This window comes from Pinus tabuliformis, chromosome 8 (genome assembly GCF_031772625.1).
Source record: "Pinus tabuliformis cultivar Carrire ecotype Pingquan chromosome 8, CPIR1, whole genome shotgun sequence".
In the NCBI taxonomy this organism is placed as follows: Eukaryota; Viridiplantae; Streptophyta; class Pinopsida; order Pinales; family Pinaceae; genus Pinus; species Pinus tabuliformis.
The window spans coordinates 1,816,471,799-1,816,487,420 of NC_142294.1; positions in this window are offsets into that span (position 1 = coordinate 1,816,471,799).

The window sequence follows — 15,622 nt, forward strand, 5'->3', positions numbered from 1 at the left end:
GCTCATATCGCCCCTCCCCACCCCCTCCATATCACTCTCAATTCCCCAATACGAAATCTATCTACTATAATATATTTGAAAGAAACACAATAACAATCAAACATAAAAACTAGGAAAATAAAAATTTAAGGTGAATAAAAGAGAACAAACCAACTGAAAACATAGAAATACATACCTCATACTTTTCAACATTTTGATATTAATATTCTTCCTCAAATAACTCATTAGCTGTATCATTAAGTTCATAAAACATGTTCAAAGGATTCACCATATCTACATCATCACCATTGTCTATATCATCATCTGTAACATGCTCTTCTACATTTAGTTTGACTTCTTCAAGTTATTCATTCGACACAACGTCAATATCATCTAGTTCATCCAAATTAACATTGTCTCGATTAACATATCCTTGAACTTCTTCAACATATTCGTTTGACACATGAACCCCCTTCTCCTCTACATCATCATCTTCTTCAATTTCATCTTCTTTCGCTGCATTATTCTTACTAGCCTTCCTCTTGGATCATATCTCACAACATATGACCAACCCGATTTACCTAGAACATCTACATAAAATACCTATTCTCATTGGCTTGGAAGAACATAACAATCTAATATTGGCTCAAAATTTCTTGTATCAACTATGGTAAATTCATCAACATGTTCAATAAGAGTTCTATTAGTGTCACACTCATGGATTCATAGCTTGAACCATTTGACATCGAATATAACTAATTTGAAGGATTTAAAGTCACACCCAAGTATATCATGCAGATACCCATAGTATCAATTGTTAGATACTTTTGGATGTTTGTCACCTCTAGAGGCAACATTGATAACCTGAAATACTATAGTTATCCCACTATCAAAATTTTTCATCTTTTCATCCAACCTTTTGATGTGAAATTTGCGGCCATCACACCACATTTTGTTGTGGTGTTTCAACTAAAATATGTCAAACACATAAAAAATGCATTTTCAATTGATAAGCATATTTATACTTGGAAAATTTTCAAATTAAGAAAAAAACACGTCATATGCATCAATATAATTGTAAAAAAAACTATGTAGTATGGGTGAATATGCTTGCCTGATAATATTTTAAACCATATGCTAAATCAATTTCCCTCTGTGTAAGATTGGTATCTTCACTATGTTCAATTTCTTTGACTAATGTAGACACACCATACCATGATAATATACCATTATTAGCTTGTTTTCATCATTCACTCCATACCTTCATCCAATCAAGATTTTTTGCAATGTATAAATGTATTGCATCCCACTACGGACCGACTATATTAAAATAAAACAATTCACATATATATAATTAGTTGCCATGTTATACCTTCATAATAATGGATTAAGCACAAAGACTAAAAATGAAAAAAGTACGATATACATAAAAACAAAAAAGTCAAATGTACTATAAATCTCCACTATCTACTTACATCTCATTTTCCTCATTCTACCTTTCCCCAATAGGTGCTCCCATTCAACTTTGTTCATGGAGATGACATCCCAAATGCGATCCAATACATTAATACTTTTTCCTATTGTAGGACTACATTGATGAATATAAACCATGGTTTGATATACCATATATCCCTCTACCATAGAACCCTCAGATTACTACATTTAGGTGGAAATTTCGGCAGTGGAATCCGAACGAACGGATAAAATATAGAAAAAGTGTCAGAAGTTAAATGTATTTTTTGTTTTTTGTTTTCTAAAATCTCGACTCTCGTTGAATATTCAATGGGGGTTCTTTAACCATCGGATATTTTATGTATTGTCCTATCCTGTTGATTATCTAATGGTTACTTATAATCCCTCACGTCGTCGCATATCCTATGTTTGTTCTTTTACCGTTGGATATCAAATTCTATATCCAATATGAAAATGTGTTGTCCAATTTCCAAAAATTGGCAAATAACCACTGCATTACGTTCAATTCCACAATTATGGTTTTTTTCGTTGACAACGTCTAATATGGAACCACTTTATATTGATAAGTTTAACTAATTAAAATAAATATAACATTAATGTTTTACCTCATACGTATTGAGATTTACATGTCATTATGAAAGATATTGGAATGGAGTATCAATCTATTCGTGTAAGTTGGGCAACGGGTGAACTGGGCGACACAACAGTCAGGTAGACATGCGAAGTGAGGTCGGTCCATGACATACGAAGATACATACTAACAAATGATAATATTTTGTTTTCATTGATGAGCTAATGATTTGTGTTGATTGATTTTCACTTCAGGACGAATTCACGCACTCTGGAAGCACCCACATGAAGGCGGAGTGCCCGGGTGCCCCTAGGGGCGTTAAGAGCTGGGCAAGCCAATATGTCCACCCGATAGGGGCACCCGTGTGACGAATTGGTGGTTCAACTTGACTTGGAAAGGGGTTGCCACATAAAAGAAGTAATGTCGATCGATGATTGCTTATGAACAAAGTTCACACAAGGGGGTCTCATAATGATTTTTAGAAAATTAACTAAATTAATGTTTATGTTTTAAAAGTTGGTTTATAATTGATTCATCATGCAGCATGGAAATAAAAAATGATGATATTTTGTTGTCATTTATGAGATAATGATTTGTGTTCACTGATTTTCACAGTAGGGCAAACACACGTGCGTTGGGCACGCCTGCCCAAAAGCGAGGCACCCATGGGGGTGTCACTTGCTGGGCACGCCATGGTGCCTGCCCAACAGGGGTGCCCATGCGACGAGTTTGTGGATCGTCCCGTCCCAACTTGGCGAGGGGTGACTGCACAAAAGAATTAATCTCATCCCATGAATTCCCATGAACATAGTTCCCACAAGGGGGTCTTATAATGAGTTTTACAAAATTAACTAAATTAATGTTTAGGTGTTAAAAGTTGTTTTATAATTGATTGATTATGCATCATGGAAATAAAAAATGATGATATTTTGTTGTCATTGATTAGCTAATGAATTTTTTCACTGAATTGCACAGCAGGGAAAATGCCCTTACTTGGGCACCCATGGGGGTGTTGCCACATGCTGGTCGGCACACCGAAGCACCCACCCAATAGGGGCGCATGTATGAAGAGTTGGTGGGTCGACCCGACTTGGCAAGGGGTGCCTAGAAAAAAAGGTAATGTCGGCCCATGAATGCCCATGAACAAGGTTCCCATAAGGGGGTCTCATAATGATTTTTAGAAAGTTAATTAAATTATAAATGTTTAGATGTTAAAAGTCGGACTATAATTGATTGATCATGCAACATGGAAATAAAAATGATGATATTTTGTTGTCGTTGATTAGCTAATGAATTGTGTTCATTTATTTGCACAACAGGGTGAACACTCGCACCTTAGGCGCACTTGCATGAAGGCGGGGTGTGCCCAGGCACCCATGGGGGCGTCACGGGTTGGGCACACCAGGGGGCCCGCTTGGTAAGGGCGCTCATCTAGTAGGGACGCCTGCCTAGTAGGGGTACCCATGTGATGAGTTGGCAAGGGGCGCCCACACAAAAGAAGTAACGTTGGCCCATGACTTCGCATGAATAGAATTCCCATGAAGGGGTCTCATAATGATTTTTTGAAAATTAACCAAATTAATGTTTAGGTGTTAAAGGTCTGTTTATAATTGATTGACAATGTGACATGCAAATAACAAATAATGATATTTTGTTGTCATTGATGAGCTAATTATTTTTGTTCACTGATTTGCATAGGAGGGCAAATGCTCGCGCCTTAAGCATGCTTGCCCGAAGGCGGGGGCTTGGGCACCCATGAGGGCATTGCATGATGGGCATGCTAGAGCACTCTCCAGGAAGGGGCACGCTCATGCCTGGGTGCCCATAGGGGCGTTGCCACATGCTGGCCGACACGCCGAGGCGCCCACCCGGCAGGGGCACCTGTGTGAAGAGTTGGTGGGTCAACACGACTTGGCAAAAGGGCGCCTAGAAAAAAAGGTAATGTCGGCCCATGACTACCCATGAACAAGGTTCCCATAAGGGGGTATCATAATCATTTTTAGAAAATTAATTAAATTATAAATGTTTAGATGTTAAAAGTCGGTTTATAATTGATTGATCATGCAACATGGAAATACAAATGATGATATTTTGTTGTCATTGATTAGCTAATAATTTGTGTTCATTTATTTGCACAACAGGGTGAACACCTGCACCTTAGGTGCACTTCCATGAGGGCGGGGCATGCCCAGGCACCCATGGGGGCGTCACGTGTTGGGCACACCAAGGCGCCCGCTTGGTAGGGGCGCCCATCTGGTAGGGGTGCCCGCCTAGTAGGGGTGCCCATGTGACGAGTTGGCAAGGGGTGCCCACACAAAAGAAGTAATGTTGGCCCATGACTTCGCATGAACATAGTTCCCACAAGGGGGTCTCATAATGATTTTTTGAAAATTAACCAAATTAATGTTTAGGTGTTAAAGGCCGGTTTATAATTGATTGATAATGTGATATGGAAATAAAAAATGATGATATTTTGTTGTCATTGATGAGCTAATTATTTGTGTTCCCTGATTTGCATAGCAGGGCAAACACTCGTGCCTTAAGCATGCTTGCACGAAGGCGAGGGCTTGGGCACCCATGAGGGCATTGCATGTTGGGCATGCCAGGGCACTCTCCAGGAAGGGGCACATGTGCGACAAGTTAGTGGGTTGACCCCGCTTGGTAAGGGGTGCCCACATAAAATAATTAATGTAGACCCATGAATGCCCATGAACATAGTTCCCATAAGGGGGTCTCATAATGATTTTTATAAAATTAACTAAATTAATGTTTCAGTGCTAAAAGTCTGTTTATAATTGATTGATTATGTAACATGGTATGAACTAACAAATTATAATATTTTTTTTTTCATTTTTGAGCTAATGATTTGTGTTCACTAATTTGCATAACAGGGTGATCGCCCACACCCTGGGTGTGCTTGCATGAAGGAGAGGCACCTGGGCGCCCACAGGGGCATCGCCGCTTGTTGGATGGCATGCCAAGGCACCTTCCTGACGATTTGATGGGTTAGACCAACTTGGAAAGGGGTTCCCATAGAAAATAAGTAATCTCATCCTTTGACTACCCATGCATGAACAAAGTTCCGACAAGAGGGTCTCATAATAATTTTTAGAAATTAACTAAATTAATGTTTCAATGTTAAAAGTTGGCTTATAATTGATTGATCATGCAACATGGAAATAACAAATGATAATATTTTATTGTCATTGATGAGATAATGATTTGTGTTCACTTATTTTCACAACAGGGTGAATGATTGTGCCTTGGGTGCGGTTGCATGAAGGCGGGGCGTCTAGTTGTCCATGGGGGCGTCTCCTGGTGGGTACGCCATGGTGATCAACTGACAAGGGTGCCTGTACGACGAGTTTGTGGGTCGAACTGACTTGGCAAGGGGTTCCCACAAAAAGGAAGTAATGTTTACCCATAACTGCCCATGAACAAAGTTCCCACAAGAGGGTATCATAATGATTTTTAGAAAATTAACTAAATTAATGTTTAGGTGTTAAAAGTCGGTTTATAATTGATTGATCATGTAGCATGGAAATAAAAAATGATGAAATTTTTTTGTCATTGATGAGCTAATGATTTTTTTTTAAATGATTTGCACATGAAGGTCAACGCCCACACCCTAGGTGTGCCTTCATGAAGGTGGGGAGCCCGGGTGCCCATGTGGGCATTGCGTGTTGGGCATGCTAGGGTGCCTGCCCAATAGGGGTGCTTGTTTGACAAGTTGCTAGTTTGGCCCGAATTGGCAAGGAGTGCCCACACAAAATATGTAATGTCGACCTATGACTACCCATGTATGAACAAATGACTACCCATGTATGAACAAAGTTCTAACAAGGGGGTCTCATAATGATTTTTAGAAAATTAACTAAATTGATTTTTTGATGTTAAAATTTGGCTTATAATTTATTGATCATGCAACATGGAAATAACAAATGATAATATCTTGTTGTCATTGATGAGTTAATGATTTTTTTTCACAACAGGGCGAATTTTTGTGCCTGGATGAAGGCGAGGCGCCTTGGTGCCCTTGAGGGCATCACGTGCTCGACATGACAGGGCACTAGGTGCCCATGAGGGAATCATGTTCTGGGAATGCCAGGGAGCCTACCCAACAGGGGCGCTCGTGCGACGAATTGGTGGGTCAACCCGACTTGGCAAGGGGCACCCACAAAAAAGAAGTAATGTCGGCCCATGAATACCCATGAATACCCATGAATTGAGTTCCCATAAGGGGTCTCATAATGTTTTTTAGAAAATTTACTAAATTAATGTTTGGGTGTTAAAAGTTAGTTTATAATTGATTAATGAGCCCATGACTACCCATGACTTGAGAATGGGGCCAACATTGATTTTTGTTTTTTATTTTTTATTTTTATTTTATTTTTTCAGTTTGTGCTTGTATGCACTAAAATTTGACATGGTTATGGTAGATGAATGCATTGACAATATCATAGGGTTTTGAGAGTCAAATATGGCTCACAGAAAGAATTCAGAAATCAAATGACAAAGTTATAACATATATAAGTGTCAAGGAGATGAAATTATTTATTACTATTTACCATTTGTGGGATTATAATGTACTTCATAGTCTAGAGGTTGAGAAAACTCATTACCCTTCCATTTGAGAAAACTTACCCTTCATCAGAATCTTTGTCATCATCGTCATCATGAAATGCATTGTCATCATCACCATCATATTCGTCATCTTCATCAACATCATCATCATCATCTTTTTCATCCACATCATATTTAACATCATCATCATTGTCATCATCGTCATTATCGTCATCATCATCATCAACATCATTGTCATTTTCATCCACGTCATTGTCATCGTCATCATCATCATCGACATTCATTTATATGAAAATGAATGATGATTCAATGAATCATACATAATTTATTATATTTCTCTCTTATGCTCTTGGTGTCAAGCCTATTGTTACTTATTGCTCATTCTTAGAATCAGTCCCAACATCTAGAAGACCTTTCCATAATCTTTCAATGATGTCAAAAATACAAAATTTGCTTGGAACCCCTCAATTAAAAAAACTATAAAAATAAATAAATTAATAAAAAAACAAAAAAGAAGAGAAATTAAAAATTAAAAAACAAAAAACAAAATAAGAAAACAACAAAATAAAAAACAAATAAAAAAATAAAATAAAAAACAATGAAACACAACCATATATATAACATATATTAGCAAAGCAAAGACAAAGCCATCTTGTTAACTTGCTACGCGAGCCTTTCCCGCCCACCTCAGAGCTGCAAGAGGAAAGCCTCCACCATAGCCCTAGGCTTAGACTACCTTCACCCACCTCGTGCTGCAAGAGGAAAGCCTCCGCCATCGCCCTAGCCCGAGCTCACCTCCTCCCACCTCCCAGCTGCAAGTTGAAAGCTTCTGCCATCACCCTAGCTCGAGCCCTCCTCTGCCCATCTCTGAGTGTTAGGTCCATATAATACTAGTGATTCCCCCATTACTATTGTAATGGTAGCCCTTATATTGTTATTATTGTGCCCCATAGAAGCCCACTATTGTTATTATTGTGCCCTTATATTATTATTGTTATGTCGACTTTGATTATATTGTGACCTCTTAGACTACTATATATAGAAAGGAGGTTTTTTCATTTGAATCATCTAAGAATTATCTGTTTGTGTAATGTAAAGGTATCAGACCTTTGGATTCTAGGGTTTTGCTGCTCCAAACATGTCATCATGGAATTTTTGCTATAACATTTGTTCTACGATGTTTCAAAAGCTTAAATTAAAACCAATTTGAGTCGAAATCTTGATGAACCTCAGGTTTGAATTTTAGATCTTTTCTCACTATATTTTCGGATATATGACCCAAAGAAGTTAGGGTTTTTGTAGGCTCCCAAATTACATCCAAAACAGGTGACCTTGGGAAAATCGTCATAACTTTCTCTCTAAGCATAAGATTGAAATTTAGTAAGAAGTTACAGAAATAGGACATACTATAATTTTCTTTGTATTGTTTTTAGGTCTTAAGGTCAAAACAGTGACACATGTCAAGTCGTACAAGTTCGCTCTACTGAATCAGTCTATAATCAAGTCATCGTGGGAGATTTGGCACAACTCTTTCTTGAAGAATCCAATATTGATCAGAATAGTGGGGTTAGAAATAGGACTCAGAGGGCTATCATAGGATGTAATTTCAGATCTTGGAGATCCGAAATTACAAAGATACAACATATTCAATATCGAGATGTTACAAAGCGAAAGGTGTGTAGTTTTTTTAAAAATTTGCATAAGTTTGGTTTGAAAAATTAGTTTGAAGTGATTCAAAGGGTATAGTGAGGCATAATCATCATTAATTGATGCCTCGAAAAAAATAAAATGGAAACGCCTAGTAAGCAACTTGAAAGCTCTACCACGACACATGCAAAAGAGAAAGAAATGCAACATGATATATCAAAATTAGGATACCAAGTGCAACAATTTTCACTCTCACAAAAAGTAATAGAAGCTAAGATGGATGGTTTAAATAAAGGCATGGAAGCTAAGATGAATGGTGTGGAAGCTAAGATGGATTGCATGGAAGCTAAGATGAATGGCATGGAAGCTAAGATGGATGGTATAGAAGCAAAACTTAAAGGAAACATGGAATATTTGAAGATAGATTTGACAAAGTTTCTACAAGAAATGCTTACTAATGGTGAAAGGATAGTAAAGGACACTCATGATGAGAACAAAAGAAATGTTAATCATAATTTCATAGACTCTAACATTGGATTGAACACTCACCATGTTACAAAGATCGATATGAGGAAGTTTGATGGCAAGGATCCCATAACATGGATACTACAAATGGAGAAATATTTCGATCTCCATAATGTGCAAAACACACAAAAGGTACACATTGCAAATTTATTTTTGGAACCAAATCAGTGTGTATGGTATCGATGGCTTTGCTCTCGTAAACAAATTGTCACTTGGGCACTTTTTAAGCAAGGAATGATAAGAAATTATGAGGATACAAAAAGCAACACCTTTTTTAGCCAATTGATAAATCTCAAACAAAAGGGTTCAATGATGGAGCAAATTGAGGACTTCCAAAAATTCAATATAAGGGTAAAAGATATTCCAGAGGAGCATAGGATTGATGTGTTCATAGGGATTTTAAAGGATAACATCCAACATGACATTCACCTTTGGGAACCTGATTCATTGGAGAAGGAATTCAAGTTGGCAAGGAAAATTGAAAGCAAAATTATGGAAACAAGGAAACCTACCACTCACAACTATAAAGATGGAAGTGTTGTTGCCCATAGCCTTCCACAACCTACAAGGTTGACACCACAACAATTGGAAGAAAAATGAGCAAAAGGGCTTTGTTACAGTTATGATAGCAAATACATTAAAGGTCATAAGTGTGCTGAGAAGAAATTATTTTACATAGATTGTGAAGAGGAGGAAGAAAAAGAACAAGAAACGTCAAAACAAGAGGATATACACCAGGAACAAACCCTAGAGAAAGAAGAAATGAATCCGACCATATCTTGTAATGCATTGGCCGGAATTACCATTCCTCAAACTCTCAAGATAGAAGGACATATCAAGAAGAAAAACGTAATAATGTTGATTGATTCAGGCAGTACCCATAATTTTATTCATTGTAAGATAGCCAAGGAATTGAATTACTTCATATATCGATCACTAGAGTGTCAAGTGATGGTTGCAAATGGAGGAACCATAAATTTCTCTAGAAAGTTCCATAATATCAAGCTATCCATGGGAGAATATGTATTGAATAGCCCAATGCTTTCCATTCCAATGGGTGGTGCTAATGTTGTACTAGGAGTCCAATGGCTACAATCTTTTTGTATAATAGATTTTCATTTTCAAGAACTTTTCTTGAATTTTTTTCAGAAGGAAAGAAATTTGAATTAAGGGGTTCACAGGGAAACTGGGAAAGATAATCATCTCTAATGACATGAAAAATCTTCTAAAGAAAGAACAACAAGGCATAATTGCACAATTATGTTCACTAGAGGTTCCCACATTGAAATCATCTATTTCTCCAGATCTCCAAAAAAATATTGGACAATCATTCCAAGGTATTTGATACTCCCAAAGGCCTCCCACCTATTCGTGATCATGATCATGCTATTCATTTGATCTAGGAAGTGTTCCTCCAAACATCCGGCCTTACAGATATCCCTATGCCCAAAAGAGTGAAATTGAACGTATGGTTTTGGAAATGCTAGAGGCTGGTATAATTCAACCTAGTCAAAGTTATTTCTCTACTTCAATAGTATTGGTGCACAAGAAAGATGGATCATGGTGCATGTGTCCGGATTATAGGGAGTTCAACAAGCTCACTATTAAAGATAAATTTCCCATTCTTGTCATTGATGAATTATTGGATGAATTGCATGGATAAATTTACTTCACAAATTTGGATCTTCGTTTAGGATATCATCAAATTAGAATGAAGACTGAAGACATTTCGAAAACAACGTTTAGAACTCATGAGGGTCATTATGAATTTTTGGTCATGCCTTTTGGCCTTGCCAATGCACCTTCTACATTTCAAGGTTTGATGAATTCCATTTTCAAACCCTTCCTTAGAAAAATTGTGTTAGTATTTTTTGATGATATACTAATCTACAACAAGTCTTGGAAGGATCATGTTCAACATGTTGACAGGGTTCTCAAACTATTGGGGGAGAAACAATTATATGAAAAAAGCTCCAAATGTTTCTTTGGAGTACAAGATGTGGAATATCTGGGTCGTATTGTGTCTCATGAAGGTGTTAAGGTAGACCCTAGCAAAATTAAAGCCATTAAGCAATGGAAAATACCCACATATGTAAAGAATTTGCGAGGATTTCTCGGGTTGACATGGTATTATCGCAAGTTTGTTAAGAATTATGGGATAATAGCAGTACCTCTAACAAAATTATTGAGGAAAGATGCAGTTTCATGGACTCCAGAAGCAACGAAGGAATTTCAACATCTTAAAGAGGAAATGTGCCAATTACTGGTCTTAGCTACGTTGGAATTCACAAAATCCTTTATTGTGGAATGTGATGCCTCAGGAAATGGAATTGGTGTTATTTTAATGCAAGAAGAAAGACCCACTGCTTTCAAAAGTCATCCAATCAAAGGAAAGTATTTACACAAAGTTATTTATGAGAAGGAAATGTTGGTAATACTACATGCAATTAAGAAATGGCGACCCTACCTAATGGGAAGACACTTCAAGGTAAAAACGGATCATGATAGTCTTAAATATTTTTAGAAAAAAATATTATCTTCAGAAGAGAAACAAAAATGGGTCACAAAGATGATCCAAGTTGACTCAACTCCCGGATCTAACCAAGATCTTTTACTTTCGTGACGTTTTTAAAATTTCATTTAAAAGAGCAAAAGGAACATATATGCATGTTGTAGAGAAGAGGGAACATGACAAGAATAAGCAACATAAAACAAGAGACATTGATATCGGAGTTCATCCAGGAGGGACTACGTCTCTGGCCCTAGTGTCAAGATGGTGTAGGTCGCTGCATTAAGTGTTGGAAAGCATGATGATGTACATGAATGTGTTTTCTCTATCATGCAAGGAATATGCCCTCACGCAGGAGTGGCTCCATGAGATGTTCCACTGTAGGAACTCTCATTCACAAAAGGACTCCTATCAGCATGACATAATTTCACGTATGATAATAATGAGCATCCCGCCAACATGGCATCAAAGGGATCTCAATTCAAACATACATGGAGACACATGAGTATCCCATCAACATGGCGACAAAGGGATCTCAATCAAAACATGACAAAAAGTACATCTCACATGAATAAAAAAACAAGATCCCACATCAAACATCAAACAGGGATCTATACAACACAATGCATCTCAAGAAAAGAGACAAAGAAGTACATGATCATACTACATATACCTCGCATGAAGGAGTTATCTGAAGAAGAGGATGATAAACTGTTGGATCTAGCTGTACCATCAATCTCATGGCGTCGAATATCATGGAAATGATAGCTCTTACATTGAATGCTGACACCTGCATTCCACTTTGAAAAGTGGCCGAAAAATGGAATGATCAAATGGAAAATCTAATTACACGATCAGATTCATGGCGTCGAATAGTGTAAAATCGATTATCAAATTTCTAAATTCCAACAAAGTGAAAATCTAGGGCTACATGAATCTTTTAGATTCCCCTAGATTCCTCAAAGATTCCCTCCTCTGGGTCATATGAAGATCTATTGCTCAGATCAAAATTCTACCTGCACCATCAGGTTTGTGTCACCGAGAGGTGTAAGATCGACATAAAGTTTGTCCAATTTGGACACTTGAAAAATGTTGCCCTCCTGAAAGTTGGCTCAATCATGGTTCCGCCTACCTCTGCTCCACGCTCATGGTTCCACCTGCAATTAATTAAGAAATTGTCTTGAAAAGCATGTCAGGGCTCTTCCTTGGCATCTATGTCAGGGTTCCTCTCTTGGTCATATCACTCATGGTTCTGCAGTGCTAGCCGCTCTCCATTCCGCCACAGTTTCGTTCCATTTGTTCTCCACCACCCCGTGCAAATGAAAAAGAAGGTTTAAATACCTTTCTCAGGTGGAAATACCAACTAAAAAGTGTTGACGTAGTAGTTAAAAATAAACAGTGGTTGAGGAGGGTTCGGGGGATCAAATCCCGCCCCTCCCATTTTAATACATCGAACGTTGAAGGCTCCATTTTGAAATGGCACGGTTACATTGTTGGTGTATTAAATGTCACATGGGGCCCCCCAGTGGGGGTGGCGGGGGTCATGGCACACCACCTATTTTATAATATTTTTTATTTTTATTTTTATTAAACATAGTCACATTTTCGATTTTTCCTAATATAAGAGATATTAGACAAATTAAGTATCCATCAAATTTGCCCGCTCCTCGGGAGCCATATTCCATGTCCGGGACTCAGTCAATTTGTAGGAACCAAAAATTTGACTGGCTCTATCTCCCTCATACGAGCTCGCATTTGAGTTCCATTCACACCGTTGGAATGAGGGCGACGAGCACTTCGATCTGGTGCTGGTTTGAGAGTGATCTGACCACTTTGAATTTTGACCCTTTTTGAGTCCTCTGGGACTTATACTTGTGTCTAGAGCCACCTAGATCAATCCTCCCCATTGAGGAGATTTTGGTCCTCCAAAAGCATGAAAATAATCTGCCACTTCTTTGTACCTTGTCTGCACTTACAAATGTCTGATAAGTCACCCTTCCTTCTCCTTCACCTTTGTCCTTCGGAGCCATAAGCGATGAGATGACACCTACAACCTCTGCAAACCTGTAGTAAACTTCTGCAAATTACATGCTTAATTTACATGACCAACTAATGACCCAAGCATCCCATACTTTCCATGAGTTTATAACACATACTCGGTGATCAAGTTTACATCAAAATGGAAATAATACCTCAGTTATGAAAACAAGGCCAAAATATCATTGTTGCTTCAACAAGTGATGGAAAACACATCATCACTGCAACACATGATTTACAAAAATAAGGCCAAACACTATTGCTACTTTAACAAGTGATGGAAAACACATCATCACTTCCATAGTTTAAAGTGCACACAAAATAAGACCAGACATCATTGTTGCTTAATAGGTGATGGAAAACACGTCATCACTTTTACATATTAAAATGCAACAAATGATTTACAAAAGCATGACCATGACAAGCTAACATATTTAGAAACCATTTTTCACTTATAAATGTGAATGGGTCACCCCCCTGTGGTGGTTTTTCTTTTCAAATGATTTTTTCAACTGGTTCATGCACCGACGTTTTGTCTTTAAGGCACTACTCTAGATGGAGCCTCCAACATCTGGCCCTTTGATGACCACTTTTGTCGCAATGACTGCAATAAGTATTCTTACTCCAGATATACTTAACCTTCTTCTTTCTCTACTATTGAGAGGGTCTTTCATGCCTCATCCTTTTTCATGCTGCCATTCTCTTCCAACACTCAACACATGTATGGTTATGTAAACCACAAAAAGTACATGTTTTTCGATGCCATGTTTTACATTCATCATTAACAACATGATTGTAATCGAAATGAATATTCAAATATCAAGACTGGTTATACCTTTCCCTGTTTTCTCTGGTCTAATTATGGCGATGAGAGATTTCCTCAACTCTTTCTTTGCAATGGGCACTGCCATGGGATGATGGTGACGTGTTGCCATCATTCTCTTTCCTTAACGATTGCAACAATGTCTTGGAAGCATCTGACACCTTTGAACATTCTCCTATGGTGTATCCCAAGCCTGCAAATCGAGGTCTCCGCACAACCTCCAATGGCTGAGTAATGCCTTGGTTATTAACACCAATTTCTTCTTCTTCCTTGTACCTCATTCTGGTAAGGAGCCTCATGTTTGTCCCTGTAATTTGTATCTCCATATTTCCAACAAAAATTATACTATGTGAAGATGAAATTGAATGGAAATCAACATCGTTTACCTCCATCGTCGGTTTGGAAAAAACTGATGAGGACTTCTCATCATTTGTCGTTGGTGGTTCGCTGGCTGTCTTGGCATATTCCCCAACTTCTTTCCCGACATACCCAAGTCCTTCCTGACGGGGTAATTCCTCTACTTTGATGGGGTTGACAATGCCTTGGCTATTAATGCCCAAGCCTTTTCCTTCATACCCCATTCTCTTCAGCAGTTTGGAGCCAATTCCTGTGGTATGATTTTCAAAAACAGCGAAATCATCATTAGGACACATACATTAAGATGAAGAATTACATTTTACCTCACATGAGTCACGTTGCAACTTCTCCAAGGTCTCTTCCTTAGCTTGCAGCTATCGTAGCAAACTATGTTTCTCCTCTTTCTCTTCTTGTAGAAGCATCTTCAATTCAACGTTATTTGCTTGAAGGCTCTGGCTGCTATGCTTTAGTTCTTCTAGGGCCTCTTTTGTGGCTCCCAACTAAAGCTGCAATCGCTTCTTTTCCTGTGTCTCTTTTTGTAGAGATTCATACATTATTTCTACCTTTTTGGACACTTTTAGCATGGTCTCATACATTGCTTTGTCATCCTCCATCGCTGCACGTTCCATTGTTCATGCATGAATTCAAATCCACGCGAAGACCACTCTTATACCAAACTTGATCCAAGTTGAATCAACTCTTGGATTTAACCAAGATCTTTACTTCTGTGATGTTGTTAAAATTGCATTTAAAAGAGCATAAAGGAACATATATGCATGTTGTAAAGAAGAGGGAACATGATAAGAATCAGCAACATAAAACAAGAGATGTTGATAACGGAGTTCGTCCAGGAGGGACTACGTCTCCGGGCCCCGGTGTCAAGATGGTGTAGGCCGCTGCATTAAGTTTTGGAAAGAGTGATGATGTACATGAATGTGTTTTCTTTATCATGCAAGGAATATGCCCTCACACAGGAGTGGCTCCACGAGATGTTCCGCTGCAGGAACTCTCATTCACAAAAGGACTCCTATCAGCATGACATAATTTCATGTATGATAATAATGAGCACCTCGCCAACATGGCATCAAAGGGATCTCAATTCAAATGTACGTGGTGA